The sequence below is a fragment of the Oncorhynchus keta genome, chromosome 14 (genome assembly GCF_023373465.1).
Source record: "Oncorhynchus keta strain PuntledgeMale-10-30-2019 chromosome 14, Oket_V2, whole genome shotgun sequence".
NCBI classification, from domain to species: Eukaryota; Metazoa; Chordata; class Actinopteri; order Salmoniformes; family Salmonidae; genus Oncorhynchus; species Oncorhynchus keta.
In genome coordinates this window covers 42221571-42241450 of record NC_068434.1, presented here as the reverse complement: position 1 = coordinate 42241450, position 19880 = coordinate 42221571, and the positions used below count along the sequence as shown (strand labels likewise).

The following is a 19880-nucleotide window of genomic DNA, read 5'->3' as shown; positions in this document are numbered from 1 at the left end:
CAACACCCCAACCCTTGGTCGACCCTCCAGTTGAAAGAGCCTGCTAGCCCCCATTCACCTCCTCGGCAGTGCTCGCTCAGACAGCCAGTCAATAGGGCTCTGTGTGTGTCCATGTTGTGTTGTTGACCTGGTCTCCAGGTACACTGGTCTGTTTGTGTTGGGCTGTTTAGTCTGCAGAGTGGAGGTCTGATGTTTAGAGGAAACCCACGGGTTGGCACACTGCTTTACCCCATCAACAGCCCCCCGTATATCTCACGATGCTGTTGACCTCTCTCTCTTTCTCTCTCTTCTGCACAGCTGTCTTTCCTATTTTCCTCCAGTTCTCTCCTCGTCTTCCTATATTAAGGCCTTGGGGGTTAACCACCACTCTGTTGATGTTTTGACTGCCCTGAAGCAGTCAAATTGCCCTGTTGGACAGCTACTGTAGCAGTTCACTTCCTCCATGCATTCAGACTTTCATATCCCATTTTTGCTCATCCTTATGCAGTAGCTAAGCTACATCTTTCTCTGTGTGGGCTAGACAGAGTTTTGTGTTGCAGTTTTGATGAATGGTTCTTGGTTTTACTGAGAAGGCGGTAGCTCTACTGAATTCATAATATTATTGTTGTATTGCCAAGTAAAGTAGATTAATTTGCAACAACATTTTGGTCCAATAACCTTTCTTAGACTGCATGCCCTTAGTTTTACTAATAGTCTACATGAAGTCTGAGAGGCAGTGGATGTTTTGAAATTTGTGTCAAATTATTTTCCTGTAATTTAATGAGGAGATATGCTTGGTACACATACATGCAGTCCCCATTGAATGTTCTGTTGTTTAGATTTTGGGGAAATTAAGTTGTGTTTTTCTATGCAAAATCATTTGAGCACTTTTTGTGTGTGTGTGTGTGTGTGTGTGTGTGTGTGTGTGTGTGTGTGTGTGTGTGTGTGTGTGTGTGTTTTTATGGGAGTGAAATCCAGCCAGTGTCATTTAGATTAAGTTTGACTGAAGTTAAAATGCGAAGTTTGGGCCAAATAAAAGCTCAACGTCTGCTCTTTTTTTTTTACCATGCTCTTGATAAAATAAATAAATGTGTCTTTTGGGTGGCCAGTGCACAGTGGCCCAGTGTGTGTAGGCTGCCAGTGCCAACACCCTCTCTCTCTGCACCAGAACTCTGTCTGTAGTCTTCCACAGGAAATGAGGTCAGAACTGAATGTACTCCACAGGTTATGATGTCATTGGGAGGGGATCAGAAACATTGTAAAGGACAAAAGGTTTCCAGAGGGTCAACAACTCTGAGCCCAGAGCTCCAACTCACATATGTACAGTGGCAAGAAAAAGTATGAACCCTTTGGAATTACCTGGAATTCTATATAAATTGGTCATGAAATTTGATCTGATCTTCATCTAAGTCACAACAATAGACAAACACAGTCTGCTTAAACTGATAATACACAAACAATTATACGTGCAGGGTGGGAAAAGTATGTGAACCCTTGGATTTGATAACTAGTTGACCCTCCTTTGGCAGCAATAACCTCAACCACGTTTTCTGTAGTTGTTGATCAGACCTGCACAACGGTCAGGAGGAATTTCGGACCATTCCTCTTTACAAAACAGTTTCAGTTCAGCAATATTCTTGGGATGTCTGGTGTGAACCGCTCTCTTGAGGTCATGCCACAGCATGTCAAATCAGGTTGAGGTCAGGACTCTGACTGGGCCACTCCAGATGGCGTATTTTCTTCTGTTGAAGCCATTCTGTTGTTGATTTACTTCTGTGTTTTGGGTCGTTGTCCTGTTGCATCACCCAACTTTTGTTGAGCTTCAATTGGCGGACAGGTAGCCTTACATTCTCCTACAAAATGTTTTGATAAACTTGGGAATTCATTTTTCCTTTCGATGATAGCAAGCTGTCCAGGCCCTGAGGCAGCAAAGCAGCTCCAAACCATGATGCTCCCTACACCATACTTTACAGTTGGGATGAGGTTTTGATGTCGGTATGCTGTGCCTTTTTTTCTACACACAAAAAAGTTGTGTGTTCCTTCCAAACAACTCAACTGTAATTTCATCTGTCCACAGAGTATTTTGCCAGAAGCGCTGTGGAACATCCAGATGCTCTTTTGCGAACTTCAGCAATGTTTTTTTTGGACAGCAGTGGCGTCTTCTATGGTGTCCTCCCATGAACACCATTCTTGTTTAGTGCTTTACGTATCATAGACTCTTCAAACAGAGATGTTAGCATGTTCCAGAAATGTCTGTAAGTCTTTAGCTGACACTCTAGGATTCTTCTTAACCTCATTGTGCATTCTGCCCTGTGCTCTTAGTCATCTTTGCAGGACGGCCACTCCTAGGGAGAGTAGCAACAGTGCTGAACTTTCTCCATTTATAGACAAATTGTCTTACCGTGGACTGATGAACATCAAGGCTTTTAGAGATACTTGTGTAACCCTTTCCAGCTTTATGCAAGTCAACAATTCTTAATCTTGGGTCTTCTGAGATCTCTTTTATTCGAGGCATGGTTCACATCAGGCAACGCTTCTTGTGAATAGTTCTTTATTGGGCAGGGCAGCTCCAACCAACATCTCCAATCTCGACTCAATGATTGTACTCCAGGTTAGCTGACTCCTGACTCCAATTAGCTTTTGGCAAAGTCATTAGCCTAGGGGTTCACATACTTTTTCCAACCTGCACAGTGAATGTTTAAATGATTTATTCAATATAGACATCATGTTTATAAGGTGCTAACACCTTAAGGCTGCTTTATTCTTTGCATAGCGAGGTTTGAGGATAGCTTCTTGCCCTGACTGTTTGAACTTGAGCTACGTAGGTGTAGTTGACAAAAAAAGAGACTCAAGAGGATTCACTAAGCCCAGCAAACTCCTGCCATGCCTGCTCCCCAGTGCCCCCTATTTTCCTTGCGTGGGTCACAACCCAGCCCCCCTCCCCATCTCTTTACGTGTGGTACACTCCTGCAGGCCTCCAGACTTAACCGCAAGGCTATGCCACATGCAGGAAGGAGGGGGAGGTCGACAAAAACATGGCCCAGAGATGGAGATTGGGAGATGGGGGTGGGAAATAAGGGGCATGGGAGGTCTTGAGCCAGACCTAACCACAAGACTGCCTACATGGAGGATGGAGGGAGGTTAACAAAACATGGAGATGGAGACGGGGTGGGAGGAGGAGAAAGGGGTGGGAGGAGGAGAGTTTAAGGAGGGGTTTTAGCCATGGATCCCCCAGGATGTGGGAGAGGATGTGTGGATTATTCCCAGCAACAAAAGCCATTAGTCCCTGGAAGGACTTCAGAGGCTGCAGCTCTTTAATCTGCAGATTGGGAAGTATGTGGGCCTGAGTTCTTGGGGCCAGGCCAACCGCTGCTTTTCTAGCATGCCCCTGTATAAAGAACAACAGGGGTGGCTGAGGAGAGTAGGGGGAGGCAGGCAGGGGGGCATTAAGTTATTGTGCTGGGATACAGGGAAAGGAGGCAGGGGGTAAAGTTTTTGTACCCAGATACGGGGAGGGAGGGAGGGAGGGCAGGAAACCAAAGATTAAGAAGTCAAGTAAGGGCAGGTCTGGACTGACGGCCTGTGCCATGTACACTGTGTGCCCACAAATCTGTGTGACTCTATGTAGTGTATAATTAATACCTGCAAAGAGACAGAACACCGTTTACACTGAGCTACACGACTTTACACCAGCCTCTGTCAGAGCAGATGTCAAATTAGTTGAATAGCCTATTTAGTTTGTTTTGTTATATATTTTATATTTTGTGGTTTCTGTCTGTTTATACACGCCATTCATAAACAAACACTCCTTACCTGGGCCAAATCAGTAGAGGGTTCCCCTCTGTTGGTCTGTCTGTTTGTCCGGCTGTGTCTGTCTGTCTGCCTGCCTCTGTCTGTAGAATCACCATGGTCAAACTGTTAAAGGCTCTGGTATGTGGAGGCACTGTGCGTGTCCTCTCCTGGTGCTGAGACAAGAGGAGGAGAAGGAAGAGGAGGAGAGAGGGGAAAGAGGGGGGTGAGGAGGAAGAGGAACAGTAAATGGGGAAAAATCAATGCGGACAGCAGGGGAGCTACTTAGCTCAGAAACACTTCCACACTTTGGTTAAAAACAACTCATTGTCTACAGTGGATGGAATGACATGAGAAAGTTGTAAAACTGAGACCTTAACACTGAAGTGACTTTGAATGGCTGCTGCAGATAGAAGTCATTCAGCACAAGTCATTTAAATGTAAGGGTGTAATGTTCCCCAAACTCACAGTTCAGTGCGTATTGCGGTTTCGGGGTCACAGTTCGTTTCGGTACAGCCGGATGAAATGAAATGCCAACCATTGCTGTAGTACATTTTTGTTTATTTAAGAAAATACAAAGTTCTGGTATTCCTGATTCCGTATATGATCATGAGTCATATAATTCCCGATGAGAGCACAGTCAGGAGTAGCAACACTTTGTATTTTCTTAAATTAATCCACACGATTACTCATCAACAACAATACTAAAATAAAGTGCACCATGCGGGTGAAATCAAAATGTAAATATGGCTCAGACATCATATAGGCCTATCCCAATGGGCATACAATGTGATAAAGATGTCCTTTACTGGTTGAAACCAGATCACAACCAGATTAAAAACGTATTTTTCATATTTTGGTTGATATCTGTTTTTGGTAGAAATCTGATTCAACTAAATCCAATCAAATGTTATTAGTCACATGCGCTGAATACAACAGGTCGACCTTACAGTGAAATGCTTATTGATAAGAATAAGGTAACAAGTAATTAAAGAGCCGCAGTAAAATAACGACAGCGAGACTATATACAGGGGGTACTGGCACAGAGTCAATGTGCGGGGACACCGGTTAGTTGAGGTAATACGTACATGTAGGTAGAGTTATTAAAGTGACTATGCATAGATGATGATAACAACAGAGGGTAGCAGCGGTGTGGGGGGTGCAAATAGTCTGGGTAGCCATTTAATTAGGTGTTCAGGAGCCTTATGGCTTGGGGGTAGAAGCTGTTTAGAAGCCTCTTCGAGGCTTCTGACCAGTTATCTAAATGCTACTCAATTAATAAGACACCAGTCTTATTGTGTTTGTGATCCATGCACCCATTGCATACAGTGCATTCGGAAAGTATTCAGACCGCTTGACCTTTTCTACATTTTATTACGTTACAGCCTTATTCTAAAATGGATTAAATACATGTTTTGCCTCATCAATCTACACACAATACCCCATAATGACAAAGCAAAAACCGGTTTTTATTTTTTGGGGCAAATGTACCCTTTGCTATGAGACTCGAAATTGAGCTTGGGTGCATTCTGTTTCCATTGATCATCCTTGAGATCTTGATTGGAATCCATCTGTGTTAAATTCAATTGGTTGGAAAGGATTTGGAAAGGTACACACCTGTATATATAAGGTCCCACAGTTGACATGTCATAGCAAAAACCAAGCCATGAGGTCGAAGTAATTGTACGTAGAATTCCAAGACAGGATTGTGTCAAGGCACAGATCTGGGGAAGGGTACAAAAACATTTCTGCAACTTTGAAGGTCTCCAAGACCACAGTGGACTCCATTATTATTAAATGGAAAAAGTTTGGAACCACCAAGACTTTTCCTAGAGCTGGCCGCCAGGCCAAACTGAGCAATCGGGGGAGAAGTGCCTTGGTCAGGGAGATGACCAAGAACCCGATGGTCACTCTGACAGAGCTCCAGAGTTCCTTTGGGGAGATGGGAGAACCTTCCAGAAGGTCAACCATCTCTGCAGCTCTCCACCAATCAGGCCTTTATGTTAGAGTGGCCAGAAGGAAGCAAAAAAGCACATGACAGCCTGCTGGGAGTATGCCAAAACAAAATTCTGTGGTCTGATGAAACTAAGATTAAACTCTTTGGCCTGAATGCCAAGCGTCACGTCTGGAGGAAACCTGGCACCATCACTACTGTGAAGCATGGTGGTGGCAGCATCATGCTGTGGAGATATTTTTCATGGGCAGGGACTGTGGGACTACTCAGGATCGAGGGAAAGATGAACAGAGCAAAGTACAGAGATCCTTGATGAAAACCTGCTCCACGGCGTGTCCTTGAGTGGCCCAGCCAGAACCCAGACTTGAACCCTATCTAACATTTCTGGAGAGACCTGACAATAGCTGTGCAGTGACGCTCCCCATCCAACCCGACACAGCTTGAGAGGATCTGCAGGGAAGAATGGGAGAAACTCCCCAAATACAGGTGTGCCAAGCTTGTAGCTTCATACACAAGAAGACTCGAGGCTGTAATCGCTGCCAAAGGTGCTTCAACAAGGTACTGAGTCAATTGTCTGAATACTTATGTAAATGTGATATTTCTGTTTTACATTTTTTATAAAAAAAAAAAAAGTTTTATGGGGTATTGTGTGTAGATTGATGAAGAAAAAAACAAATGTGGAGAAAGTCAAGGAGTCTGAATACTTTCTGAATGCACTGTATAAGACACTAGAACAATTACAGTTATTAAAATTTGAGTAATGTTCAGCAGGGTTTGCATGATTCAGCTTAGCACACTTGGCATACAACAGCTGGCAGAGCACACCAAAGCCGGTTAGAGTCTTGGGCCATACTGTACCCAGTCAACACGCTGGGCTCGGGCCTATTCCGTTTGAGATGAATCATATTACTCTGGGCTCCGGCTAATGGTACTTGGGCCGATTCCACTTCAGCTTATCCAGCCCGATTAACTTTTTCAGGAGTAGGGCCATTTGAGGAATTTTATTTGGCAGGTGATGAAATACCAATTTAATATACAAAGTGTTGTGATATTTCACCTCCAAGTCATCGAATTTGCTAGGTCATTAAAATGTCATATTTGTGACACTATCTGGGGTCATGTACTGTAGCTATGAGAGATGGTCCCTAATTTAGAGAATCTCCAATGCTATAAATGCGTTTGTTTTTACTACAGGCTATGGGAGTGTTTTTTTGTACTTGCAGTCCACCCAATTGAAAAGTGCACAGTCACTTCCATAACATTTATTATAGGCTACCAGCATGTAAGATGAACATGCATGAACATGCACAATATTACAGGATACCCTTACAAGAATGCACTGCCGTTAAAATGCAATAAAACTGCAGTACAATGAAATAATGTTTTTTTTAAATTAATGATATAATAATAATATAATATATGCCATTTAGCAGACGCTTTTATCCAAAGCGACTTACAGTCATGTGATATCTGGTAGCTTGCTGTGTGTATTGGCGTCTAATGATAATATTTTGTTGATGTCAACTGCACTGTTTGTGTTACACATTTTCTTTTGTTCCGCGGAATGCAATTTTGATGTTCTGTTATGACTAATTACATTTGTTTACAGAATTTAACAAATCACACGTAGGCCTGTCTTTTATTTCAATATCCTACTACAATCCACCAGGGTTTACAAAACCCTTCTTTTATTCCATTTATTTACATCAATAACGAGTAAGAAATTATTGCACCTGAATTTAACCCTGAGAATGTGACACTTTATATTTCCCCTTAAAGCTTTTAAGTAATTAACGTAAATGTGTTCAGTATTTCCGAAGTAAAGCGGCGGTTTGTTGGGGAGAAGAATGTCAAGGAAAGTTTTGCTAGCTAGCTAACGTTAATAATCCATGGACCTGGTAAGTTTGACTTTGTACCTGTTGTAGCTAGCTAGCTAACGTTAATAATCCATGGACCTGGTAAGTTTGACTTTGTACCTGTTGTAGCTAGCTAGCTAACATTAATCATCCATGGACCTGGTAACTTTGTACCTGTTGTAGCTAGCTAGCTAACGTTAATAATCCATGGACCTGGTAAGTTAGACTTTGTACCTGTTGTAGCTAGCTAGCTAACGTTAATCATCCATGGACCTGGTAACTTTGACTTTGTACCTGTTGTAGCTAGCTAGCTAACATTAATCATCCATGGACCTGGTAACTTTGTACCTGTTGTAGCTAGCTAGCTAACGTTAATAATCCATGGACCTGGTAAGTTAGACTTTGTACCTGTTGTAGCTAGCTAGCTAACATTAATCATCCATGGACCTGGTAACTTTGTACCTGTTGTAGCTAGCTAGCTAACGTTAATCATCCATGGACCTGGTAACTTTGGCTTTGTACCTGTTGTAGCTAGCTAGCTAGCTAACGTTAATCATCCATGGACCTGGTAACTTTGTACCTGTTGTAGCTAACGTTTTGGCATTTGTATATCTGTTTAGTTATTGACAGTACATGTGTATGTGTGTGTTCTCTCTCTCCATGTGTGTGAGAGGGAGAGGGAGAGAGAGAGATGATGATCACAATAACTTTAGAAAACATTGTCATGTCAACGGTTTCATGCTTGCTGTGTATATGTGTCAGAGTGTTCTGTGAGAGAGAGAGAGAGATGATCACAAAAACGTATGTAAAATGTTGTCGTCATTGTGTCATGCTAGCTGTGTGTTTGTGAGTGTGAGAGAGAGAGAGATGGTTGATGAATATACATATAGGGAACTGTGTGTGTGTGTGTGTGTGTGTGTGTGTGTGTGTGTGTGTGTGTGTGTGTGTGTGTGTGTGTGTGTGTGTGTGTGTGTGTGTGTGTGTGTGTGTGTGTGTGTGTGTGTGTGTGTGTGTGTGAGAGAGAGAGAGAGTGTCTGAGCTAGCCTAATTCTTGAAACATGTATTCCCCAATATGTATGTGAATTTTCCTGATTCATCAGGGATACTTGTATTTTGTATTTGACTAGGCAGGGTAGCCTAGTGGTTAGAGAGTTGGACTAGGAACCGGAAGGTTGCAAGTTCAAACCCCTGAGCTGACATGGTACTAATCTGTCGTCCTGCCCCTGAACAGGCAGTTAACCCACTCCGTCATTGAAAATAAGAATTTGTTCTTAAATGACTTGCCTGGTTAAATAAAGGTTAAAAAAAATTTTTTTTTAAACATTTAGCCAATCCTTGCTCCCCCCAACACTCATTCTAACGTTACAACTCTCAACTGCCCTTTTCAATTCTTGATTATTTTTTTTTGCAGGAATCTTCTATCTTGGATTGAGGAAGGAATGAAAGGGAAGAAGTGCAGAAGTTATCCAACTGACTGACTAAGAAATGTAAATAGCTTAGGTTTTGCTGTCTCTCTCTCTCTCCTGTCTGCCAGATTGCTGAGCGGTAACATAGTCAATGTACTTGCTAAGCCTAACTTAGTGAAGACCTTACGCAATGGTTAATCATGATTCTTCTCTGTCTTTACAGTTCCTGAAACATGTCAATGACCTGAGGCATAGCTTCTGTTACACAATGGCCGCCTACTCAGTTACCAGTGACCTATTCGGCCACATCCCAGTAAAAGGGGAGAGCAGCACCACCACTCCTTAAATCCACATGTTGTGACTAAGGGGCAGTATTTTCATTTTTGGGGGAAAAACGTTCCCGTAATAAACAGGATATTTTGTCAGGACAAGATGCTAGAATATGCATATAATTGACAGCTTAGGATAGAAAACACTCTAAAGTTTCCAAAACTGTAAAAATATTGTCTGTGAGTATAACAGAACTGATGTTGCAGGCGAAAGCCTGAGAAAAATCCAATCCGGAAGTGCCTCCTGTTTTGAAAGCGCTGCGTTCCAATGAGTCCCTATTGAGCAGTGAATGGGCTATCAACTCTTTACTCTTTCTCCGTATTCCCGAAGGTGTCTACAGCATTGTGACGTAGTTTTACGCATTTATGTTGAAGAATACATACCTGTAAGCGGCTACATTGCGTAAGTGGTCACCTGTTGCTCCCAGAGAGATTCTCGCGTAAAATACAGAGGTAGCCATTACTCCAATCGGTCCTACTGAAAAACAAATTGTCCCAATGGATATATTATCGAATAGATATTTGAAAAACACATTGAGGATTGATTATAAACAACGTTTGCCATTTTTCTGTCGATTATTATGGAGCTAATTTGGAATATTTTTCGCCGTTTTTGTGACTGCAATTTCCAGGCGATTTCTCAGCCAAACGTGAAGAACAAATGGAGCTATTTCGCCTACAAAAATAATATTTTTGGAAAAAAGTAACATTTGCTATCTAACTGGGAGTCTCGTGAGTGAAAACATCCGAAGCTCATCAAAGGTAAACGATTTAATTTGATTGCTGATTTCTGTGACCAAGTTACCTGCTGCTAGCTGGACAAAATGCTATGCTAGGCTGTCGATAAACTTACACAAATGCTTGTCTAGCTTTGGCTGTAAAGCATATTTTGAAAGTCTGAGATGACAGGGTGATTAACAAAAGGCTAAGCTCTGTCTCAATATATTTCATTTGTGATTTTCATGAATAGGAATATTTTCTAGGGATATTTCTGTCCATTGCATTATGCTAATTAGTGTCAGGCGACGATTACGCTCCCGCATGCGGAATGGGGAGTCACTGGAGGTTATTAAATCCGTAGGAGTGTATATTTTGGTAACATCCTCCAGGACCTATAAAAAAACACAATGTTTACATCTTACAGTTAATATAAGGGCACAAGGCGAGACCCAAATGCAGACACAGGAGGCAGATGGTAGAGCTCCGATATTTATTATAAAAAGGGAGTAGGCAAAGGCAGGTCGGGGACAGGCGAGAGTTCATTAACCAGGTCAGAGTCCAAACAGTACAAGATGATAGGCAGTCACAAGGTCAGGCCAGGCAGGGGTCAGAAACTAGATCCGAGTCCAAAAACAGTACAAGGGGATAGGCAGGCTGGTAGTCAGAACAGGCAGAGTGGTCAGGCAGGCGGGTTCGGAGTCAGGACAGGCAAGGGTCGAAACCAGGAGGACTAGAAACAGAGATTGGGAAAAATAGGAGCAAGGTAAACTGCTGGTTGACTTGGCAAACAAGACAAACTGGCACAGAAAGACAGGAAACAAGGGGATATATACACTGGGGATAATAAGTGACACCTGGAGGGGGTGGAGACGATCACAAGGACAGGTGAACCAGATCAGGGTGTGACACTAATCTTCAAATTGATTCCTACTAGCTAGCTTTGTTAAGAGCTAGGTTTGTACGAGCTATACTGATGATCATGACATTTTTTTCTCTGCATCAGGTCTTACTGAGACTGGATTCCCCAAGAGACATGGTATTCAGCTGCCCATGATTGCCTGATCTTACACTCTTAGAAAAGAAAAAGTGCTATCTAGAACGTAAAAGGGTTCATCGGCTGTCCCCATAGAACCTTTTAAAGAACCCTTTTTGTGTCACCCCCTGCACTCGAGGGAGCCAGGCTGCCATGCATTACGTGCACTCCTGCCGCCATCATTACACACACCTGCCGTCCATCATCACGCACATCAGCGGTTTATTGGACTCACTTTGGACTCAATCACCTGTTTATTACCTCCCCTATATTTGTCAGTCCCCAGCTCTGTTCCCTGCTGCTGCATTAATTGTCTTATGTCTGTATTCCCTGGTTCTGACGCTGTTCCTGTCCTGTTCCGATTAAATTCTGACTCCCCGTACCTGCTTCTCTTCTCCAGAGTCATTCCTTACATTTTTGGTTCCATGTAGAACCCTTTTACCTGGAACAAAAAAGGTTTGTCATATGGGGACAGCCAAGGAGATCCAATTGAAATGGCACTGCTTCTAATAATATAAGTTTGTAAAGCAAATAAAATCCCATTTCAACTTTAATTGCAAAAACCTTGTGTCCTGATTCAAGACTCATCCGCTGGTGAGTCATGTAAAGTTTCTCCCATTTGTCTCTAGCCCATTCTCCCTATCGCTCACTCAAACTCACACACGTGCACAGTTGCAGAGAAGAGGAAGAGATTTGCAAATTACACCCATTTCTAACAATGTTTGTTGCAGGATTGATATGACAGACAACTTAGAGTAAGTGTCATGAAAAGCCAGAAAACTCAGGAGGTTGATGTGTTGCGGGCTCTTTGGAAAGTCCTAAAATATGCCCAGGACCGCCATAGTGGAGGACACAAAGTATGTATATGATTAAGTTGCTCTTTTTTGAAGACATCTCTAAGCTATAACTTCCACAAATTTCTTCAACTAGTACCATGGAAATACTTTGAGCCAGCTGAGTCCACAAAGTTTCTTCAGGAATTGTCCTCAAATTGATAGTTGTTATGCACAGATTTTCTTCACTACAGCTCTGACCCATCACACCACTTATTAATCAAATGAAACAATCAGCCTTTATATACCCTGTGTCCCGATCTATGCATGTAATGCCTGTGGGTGAATTATGCAGATGTGCAAATAAAATGGTTGCTTGGTCTATTTTAAACTATTTTAAATATGTTGCAGATTTAAACTTATTGGTGACTATGGAAACAAATAGAAACGTAATGAACAATATTTTCAACATCCAACTTTTCCCTCTACAATACTTTTTTCCAGTAGTAATAAGAAAAGAAAAATATGTCACATTCTGGTCAGTAATACTGAAGTCACACCGACTTCCTTTCAACCAGGTTTTGCCAACTGGGATGCTATAATGTTAAAGAGAAAAATATGCTCACTTGTCTGACTCTCATAAAAGGGGGCATGTCTGTAGCACAGTACTTCTCATTTCCCACTCTGGGGTAATGTGATGGGCTGTCACTGTTAAGTAGCTCTCTGTAGCCCTGGAGGTCCATCCATCTGTAGTAAGTTGGCCAATTCATTGACAATTTCATCTTTAGCTTGCATATATAAAGCCGTGCGTGAGGGCGAAGTTCGCAATGTGGCTCGAGCACTTTCACAGGGTGGGGCCCCGGCATACCTACTGAACGGAGCAAAAGTACCTCAAAGTTTATTCAAAAACGTTTTGGGAAATGTGTCGTTCGGTAAAAACCATTCTGCAACGTAGAAACATTCAAGCAACTAAACGCACCCCTTGTTTAGGGCCTAGTTGGAACAAAATCCTGCAGTACCGGTGGCACTCCAGGAACAGGGTTGCCTTCCCCTTGCTCAAGGGTCCTGTGGTGAAGCAACTGCTATGCAAGGCATTGGGCAACAGCTTTCTTCCAGGGCCCATATTCACAAAGCATCTCTGAGTAGGGATAGTGATCTAGGATAACCTCCCCCTTGTCAATGTTATATTACTCAGTGTGAAGGCAAAACCGATCCTAAAATCACTACTCCTACTCTGAGATTCTTTAGGAACCAAGGGTCTTGGCCTGTCAGCATGTTGGCCTGTCAGCAATGCCACTACACCTGAAATGCAAAAAAACATGAATAGGAATTAGCTTAGTCAGTAATTTAGCTAACTAGGTAATTAAACACTTATGTAAATGTGCACAAGCCAAATTAGCCAAATGATATGAAAACAACACAGCCTATTTGAAGTGAAATTATACTGAACAAAAATATAAACGCAACATGAAAAGTGTTGGTTCCATGTTTCATCAGCTGAAATAAAAGTTCACAAAATTTTCCATACGCACAAAAAGTTTCTAAAATTTTGGACACATTTATTTACTTTCCTGTTAGTGAGCATTTCTCCTTTTCCGAGATAATCAATCCACCTGACAGGTGTGGCATATCAAGAAACGGATTCATTTTTTTTTACCATGAGCCGCCTCCAACGTCGTTTTCGAGAATTTGGCAGTCCGTCTAAGCGACCTCAAAACCGCAGACCATGTGTAACCACGCCAGCCCATGACCTCCACATCTGGCTTCTTCACCTGCGGGATCGTCTGAGACCAGCCACCCGGCCAGCTGATGAAACTGGGTTTGCACAACCAAAGAATTTCTGCACAAACTGTTAGAAACTGTCTCAGGGAAGCTCATTGTCCTCACCAAGGTCACCTGATTGGAGTTCGGCATGCTGGAGAAGTGTACTCTTCACAGTTGAATCGGTTAGTGTAGGTAATAGAGTAATATGTACATGTAGGTAGGGGTAAAGTGTCTATGCATAGATAATGAACAGTAGCAGCAGCGTATTTGAAGAGTGTGAAGGAATGTGAATGTATGTGTGTGTGTGGCGGCAATATGCGTGTGTGTGTTGGAGTGTCAGTGTAGTAGTATGTGAGTGTGTGGTTAGAGTCCAGTGAGTGAACATTGAGACTGTGCAAGAAAATCAGGACAACAAAAATGTGAATAAATAGGGAGGTCAATGCAAATAGTCCGGTTAGCCATTTGATTAACAGTTCAGCAGTCTTATGGCTTGGGGGTAGAAGCTATTAAGGAGCCTTTTGGTCCCAAGCTTACTGCTTGCCATGCAGTAGCAGAGAGAATATTCTATGACTTTGGTGGCTGAAGTCTATGACAATATTTTGGGCCTTTGTCTGACACGCCGCCTGGTATAGATGTCCTGGATGGCAGGAAGCGCGGCCCCAGTGATGTACTGTGCTGTACGCACTACCCTCTGTAGCGCCTTGTGGTCAGATGCTGAGCAGTTGCCATTCCAAGCGGTGATGTAACCAGTCAGGATGCTCTCGATGGTGCAGCTGTAGAACATTGAGGATATGAGGACCCATGCCAAATCTTTCCAGCCTCCTGAGGGGGAATAGCATTGCTGTCATGCCCTCTTCACGATTGTCTTGGTGTGTTTGGACCATGACTTGTCAGAGCGTATATGGCGTCGTGTGGGCAAGCGGTTTGCTGAAGTCAACGTTGTGAACAGAGTGCCCCATGGTGGCGTAGGGGTTATTGTATGGGCAGGCATAAGCTACGGACAACGGACACAATTGGATTTTATCAATGGCAATTTGAATCCACAAAGATAATGTGACGAGATCCCGAGGCCCAGTGTTGTGCCATTCATCCGCCGCCATCACATGTTTCAGCATGATAATGCACAGCCCCATGTCGCAAGGATCTGTACACAATTCCAGGAAACTGAAAAAGTCCCAGTTCTTCCATGGCCTGCATACTCGCCACACGTCACCCATTGAGCATGTATGGGATGATCTGGATCGACTTGTACGACAGTTCCAGTTCCATCCAATACTCAACAACTTCGCACAGTCATTGAAGAGGAGTGGGACAACAACATTCCACAGGCCACAATCAACAGCCTGATCAACTCTATGTGAAGGAGATGTGTCGCGTTGCATGAGACAAATCGTGGTCACACCAGATACTGACTGGTTTTCTGATCCACGCCCCTACCTCTTTTTTAAGGTATCTGTGACCAGATGCATGACTGTATTCCCAATCATGCGAAATTCATAGTTTAGGACCTAATTCATTTATTTCAATTGACTGATTTTCTTATATGAACTAACTCAGTCAAATCTTTAAAATTGTGCATGTTACGTGTATATTTTTATTCTGTCTAGTGTAGCAGGTTCAAGGGTGTGGGGTTTCCACGTCACCAAGTTCAATAAATAAACACGAACAAGGAGCACAACTAGAATGCAAATGGGGAGTTTATTAGGGAGTTTTGCACACTGGGGAAAAGGGGGAATTCACCAACCATTTCACAGTCCACAATCTGTTCTCGTTGTTCGTTCCATTCTCCAGGGGTAATCCTAAAACTCGGGTCCTCAGCCAAACTGAGTCGGTACACAATGGGGTAATCAGACAGTCCAAGTCACAACATGTAATCACACAGATATTTCTCTCTCTTCTCACTCTACACACTTCCCTGTCCGTTCTTCCCTGTTGCGTTCTCTCTATTTTCATTAGTTTGCATAGATCCTTCATGATTCACGACATGAACAGGGTGCCCTGGTCGGTCAATATCTCATCGGGATGTTTACTCAGGAAAACAGCATGACGAACTCACGTGCAATTCCCTTGGTGGCCATGGTGCTCAGAGGAATGGCTTCTGGGTACCTGGTGGCATAATCCAGAATCACCAGGATGTATTGGTGCACTCGGTTGCTCTTCTTCCCACCAGGTCCATAGCGATCCTGCTGAAAAGGAGGGAAATAAAGGGCTGCAAAAGTGGGGGTTTGGCGCTACCTGCTGGCATTACGGGCAACTGGGGCAGTAATCTTCCACTCTCTTCACCCCCGGCCAGTAAATCGTGCCTTAATCCCTTCCATGGGATTTCTGTCATCCACGGTCACCTGCTGGAGAGCGCTGACCAAGTTGGGATCCTCCAGTTGGGCCGTGCCGAACCGGCCCACTAGAGAGGCGGGCTCTGGTGCCACCTCATGGTGCATCGGGAACATGTCTTCCAGACTCGCCACCTCTCCCTTCAGTCTTGCACACCCTCCGAGAGGGGTTCTGTTGAGACCTGGGGGTCCACTTCCTGGAATCCACACATGCGGGCATCCCTCCCACCTCTCCGGTTTCCTCCTCACTTCTGGTTCCCTACATCTCCGGACATACTGGTCCACAGTTGGCGAACGTCGGGGAAATCCCTCCCGATAAGGACCGGCACAGGCAGGTTCAGGATGACTCCCACTGGCCCCGTGTGTTGTCCCTTTGTGGTCTGTAGGTGTAGGAGTGTGGTAGGGTAGTCCTTGGTCTTACCGTGTATGCATGTGATGACCATGGTGTCAGCCAGGTTCGTGGACTGGGCGATGTCGGGGTCACCATGCTCCCGGAGTCCACAAGTGCTGTGGTGTCCTTTCCGTTGGCTCTTTCCGGGGTGACAGGGGAAGGACCACTCTCCTGAGCCCAGCATGCCATCAGAAAGCCACAGGGCCGCCCGGTGGTGCGATGTGTCCCGGCTCGCCACACTCGTAGCATCTCCTGCTGTCCAGGAAGGTGCGTCGTCTCGGGGAGCTGGCTGTTGGTGTCCCCCCATCCTTGGCGTGGTCCTCGGCCCTTTTTTGCTCCTTCGGGCGAGTGGAGGGTTCTGCCTTCCGTGGTTGTTCGCTGCACAGGACCTCCAAAGCCACCTGTTGTCCTTCCACCAGCTGAGGTTAGCTTGGCTTGCTAATTCTTTTGTTTCGAACAGGAGAGAGCATAGAAATGTATCTATGACCACTTTCTCGATGGGCGTGAGCATCAGTGTTTTAGCAGTTAGCCAGTTCTTGGCCAGCCTAATTAGATCATGCATTTTCAATTGGGGGGACGCTGTAGGATCATCCGCCTAATCATGGAATCTTTGTGCCCTGTTAATCAGGGTGTAACTATACCGGCGCAGGATTTCCTTTTTCAGCCCCTCATAATGCGTCGCCTGGTCAGCCATCAGATCCTGATAGGTCTTCTGTGCCGCACCTGACAGGAAGGGTGCTAGCAGGCTGGCCCATTGCTCATGAGGCCATTTTTCCCTAGCCGCCGTCCTCTCGACGGCTTGGAGGAAAGCGTCGATGTCGTTAGCCTCTGTCAGCTTCAGTATAAACCTACTGGGTTTGGGACAAGAGACTTCTGCACCTGCCGCATTTTCGGCCTGGGCGGCTGTCAGCTGGCTGAGTTCAGCTCGCAGGAGAGCTGTCTGCTGGCTCTGTTCCTCCAGCAGTTCCCGATGCATAGCCTGCTGGGCTATGTTCGTCTCCACCAGCTGTTTCACCAATGCTTCCGTTGTGCTCCGTGCCTGTTATTGAGGTATTAGTTATTGAGCCTGGTTTGGGTTGCCCACATTCTCCACCACATGTAACAGTTTCAAGGGTGTGGGGTTTCCATGTCACCAGGTTCAATAACCAAACACGTACAAGGAGCACAACTAGAATGCAAATGGGGAGTGTATTAGGGAGTTTTGCACACTGGAGTAAAGGGGGGAATTCACTAACCGTTTCACAGTCCACAATCCGTTCTCATTGTCCCGTTCTCCAGGGGTAATCCTAAAACTCGGGTCCTACAACCAAACCTGTACACAAGTGGGGTAATCAGACAGTCCAGGTCACAACAGGTAATCATACAGGTATTTCTCTCTCTTCTCACACTTCATAACACACTCTTCCAACTCCATTCTCTGCCCCCTTTGTGCAGGCCGCCTCCTCTTTGTCCCAAAGTACTCCCTGGCTTAATGAGCTACAGGCTCGCCTCGCTGGGGAAGGAAGTCCACATAAGGCTCGGGGGTGGAGCCCTTCAATTATTCCCTTCAATAACCCCTCACCTCTCCCTGCCGTCTGCCACAGTAGTTTCAATCTATATGGCTGTAGTCCGGTGCCTTATTGTCAAAAGCAACCCACTCATAACAGTCACCTGGTGCAGCCAGACAGTGGCTCAGTGTTCCAAAACTGTTCACCTGTTTCTACGTCAAGCAAGGTGTTTTTATGGCGCACGTTTAGCACAGCAGCATATAATCGATGTTATTTTTTGCAATTCCTTCTTGCTCCAGTGTTAGGAATACTGGAGTGATGTCAGCGTAAATGTGTCAACATGTTTGAGGTGATGGCAGCTGCATAGGCTATTCTAGTTGAGCTGTGGAGGTATGCTCTCTTTGTCCATCGCTGTTGTTATCCAACTGGAGATCTAAACGATGATGGAGAATCCTCCTGGTTTATCGATCCCACCACTCGCCATCGGACATTTTTAAATACGGCAATTACATTGTTTGTTTCATTGCGACGTGCATATTGTATCTAGACACACACACACACACATAAACACATACATACACACAGCGTATATAAATCCAGACACCCCCCACAGGGAGAGGCCTGAGATCAGGGTCACTTTAATAGCTCCTTCTCGTTATGTGGGGACCTAAAATGTAGTTCCATTGAAAATTGTATTTTCCCTAGCCCCTTATATTAACCCTAACCTTAACCCGTAACCTAACTCCTAACCCTCAACCTAACCACTTACCCTAATTGAGACTCTAAACCTAAACCTAACCCCTCAGCTTAAAATAGGAAGACATTTTCTTGTTTTCATTTGTGGAGACTTTTTAGGTCTGCACCCACGCACACACATACACACACGCACAAACGCTGCTGCTGCTTCCTGATGAAAATGTCTTGTGTCTGTATGACATAGTGTAGATGAATGTGGAGGAGTTAACTGCTCTGTATCACTTCTCTTCAGTTTATTTATTGATATCTAACAGATTTGTCATAGCACACACATGACTCAGCTCTGTCCCTGTTTGACTTTGGAATGACCTAATGCAGGTGTGTGTGTGTGTGTGTGTGTGTGTGTGTGTGTGTGTGTGTGTGTGTGTGTGTGTGTGTGTGTGTATGCTACTATGTGTATGTGCGTGCATACACTTTTTGTCTGTGTGTGTGTACGCCTGTGTGTGTGTGTGTGTGTGTGTGTGTGTACGCCCATAATCTCCCCATCACGTCGGGCCACATCACCCTGTTCCAATGGGGAGTTTCAGGAAGGGCACAGCATTTCCCCCGCTCTTTGAAGCGGCTGGCTGTGTGTCCCTCAGCAGCACTTTCAGAAGCAGCAGGACATAGCAGGAATACTCGGCTCGCCACGTGGGCAAATAAGGATATTTCTCCCGTCAGGAAAATCTGGTGGTTTCCACAGTTTTTTAGACGGAAATGACCCAAGGACTTGAAATAGGGTATTATTCTGGACGGGTTTATTCTCCCTCACATAGCAGAGAGGGTATTGATAGTGCATTTGGATGACGCAGGGTTTTAATACAATAGTCTGGTAACGTGCTTAGTAGTGTGCTTGGATGACACGATATAATAGATTGCTGAGATGTATTATCGCGTGTCAGAATGAATCTTCTATTCATACGAGTCTTCTAAAAAATCTACTACATAGTGAGTGCTGTCCTATTCATTGTTGATGGACTACATGCAGAACCAGTTTTCTGTTCTGCAGGGAAGCAAAATAACTTTGGAATGAGGACATCGTCTGCTATTTGTTTTTGCCTGATACGTCAGGATGCTTTCTGACTGAAACATCCCACCATTTATCGAACCCAACAGTCTTTTGTCATCATTCCCCCCTTAGGTTGAGGCTGATCCTCACATACAGGATACATTTGAATAGATTAGGATCCACGAATAGATTAGGATCCATTGCCCTTATATCTTTTGGTTGTTTTCTCGATGGAGGCAGACCCCCCTTTTCAGTGCTTGATGGCGGGCACTGATATGCTCATTCTCAGCATGTCATCTCTCTCTCTCTCTCTCTCTCTCTCTCT

The 19880-nt window shown here is 44.3% G+C and overlaps 1 protein-coding gene and 1 long non-coding RNA gene across 8 annotated transcripts in view; one reads left to right on the top strand and one right to left on the bottom strand.

The window, feature by feature from the left end:
- Positions 1-19880, top strand: part of aopep (aminopeptidase O (putative)) — a 113428-nt gene that overhangs the window by 11629 nt on the left and 81919 nt on the right. The window lies entirely within an intron of this gene.
- LOC127907292 (uncharacterized) lies at positions 4961-8345 on the bottom strand. Its single transcript, XR_008064079.1, has 3 exons — positions 7873-8345; positions 7699-7812; positions 4961-7638 (listed from the first exon to the last, which is right to left on the bottom strand). It is a non-coding gene; the product is annotated as an uncharacterized LOC127907292 (long non-coding RNA).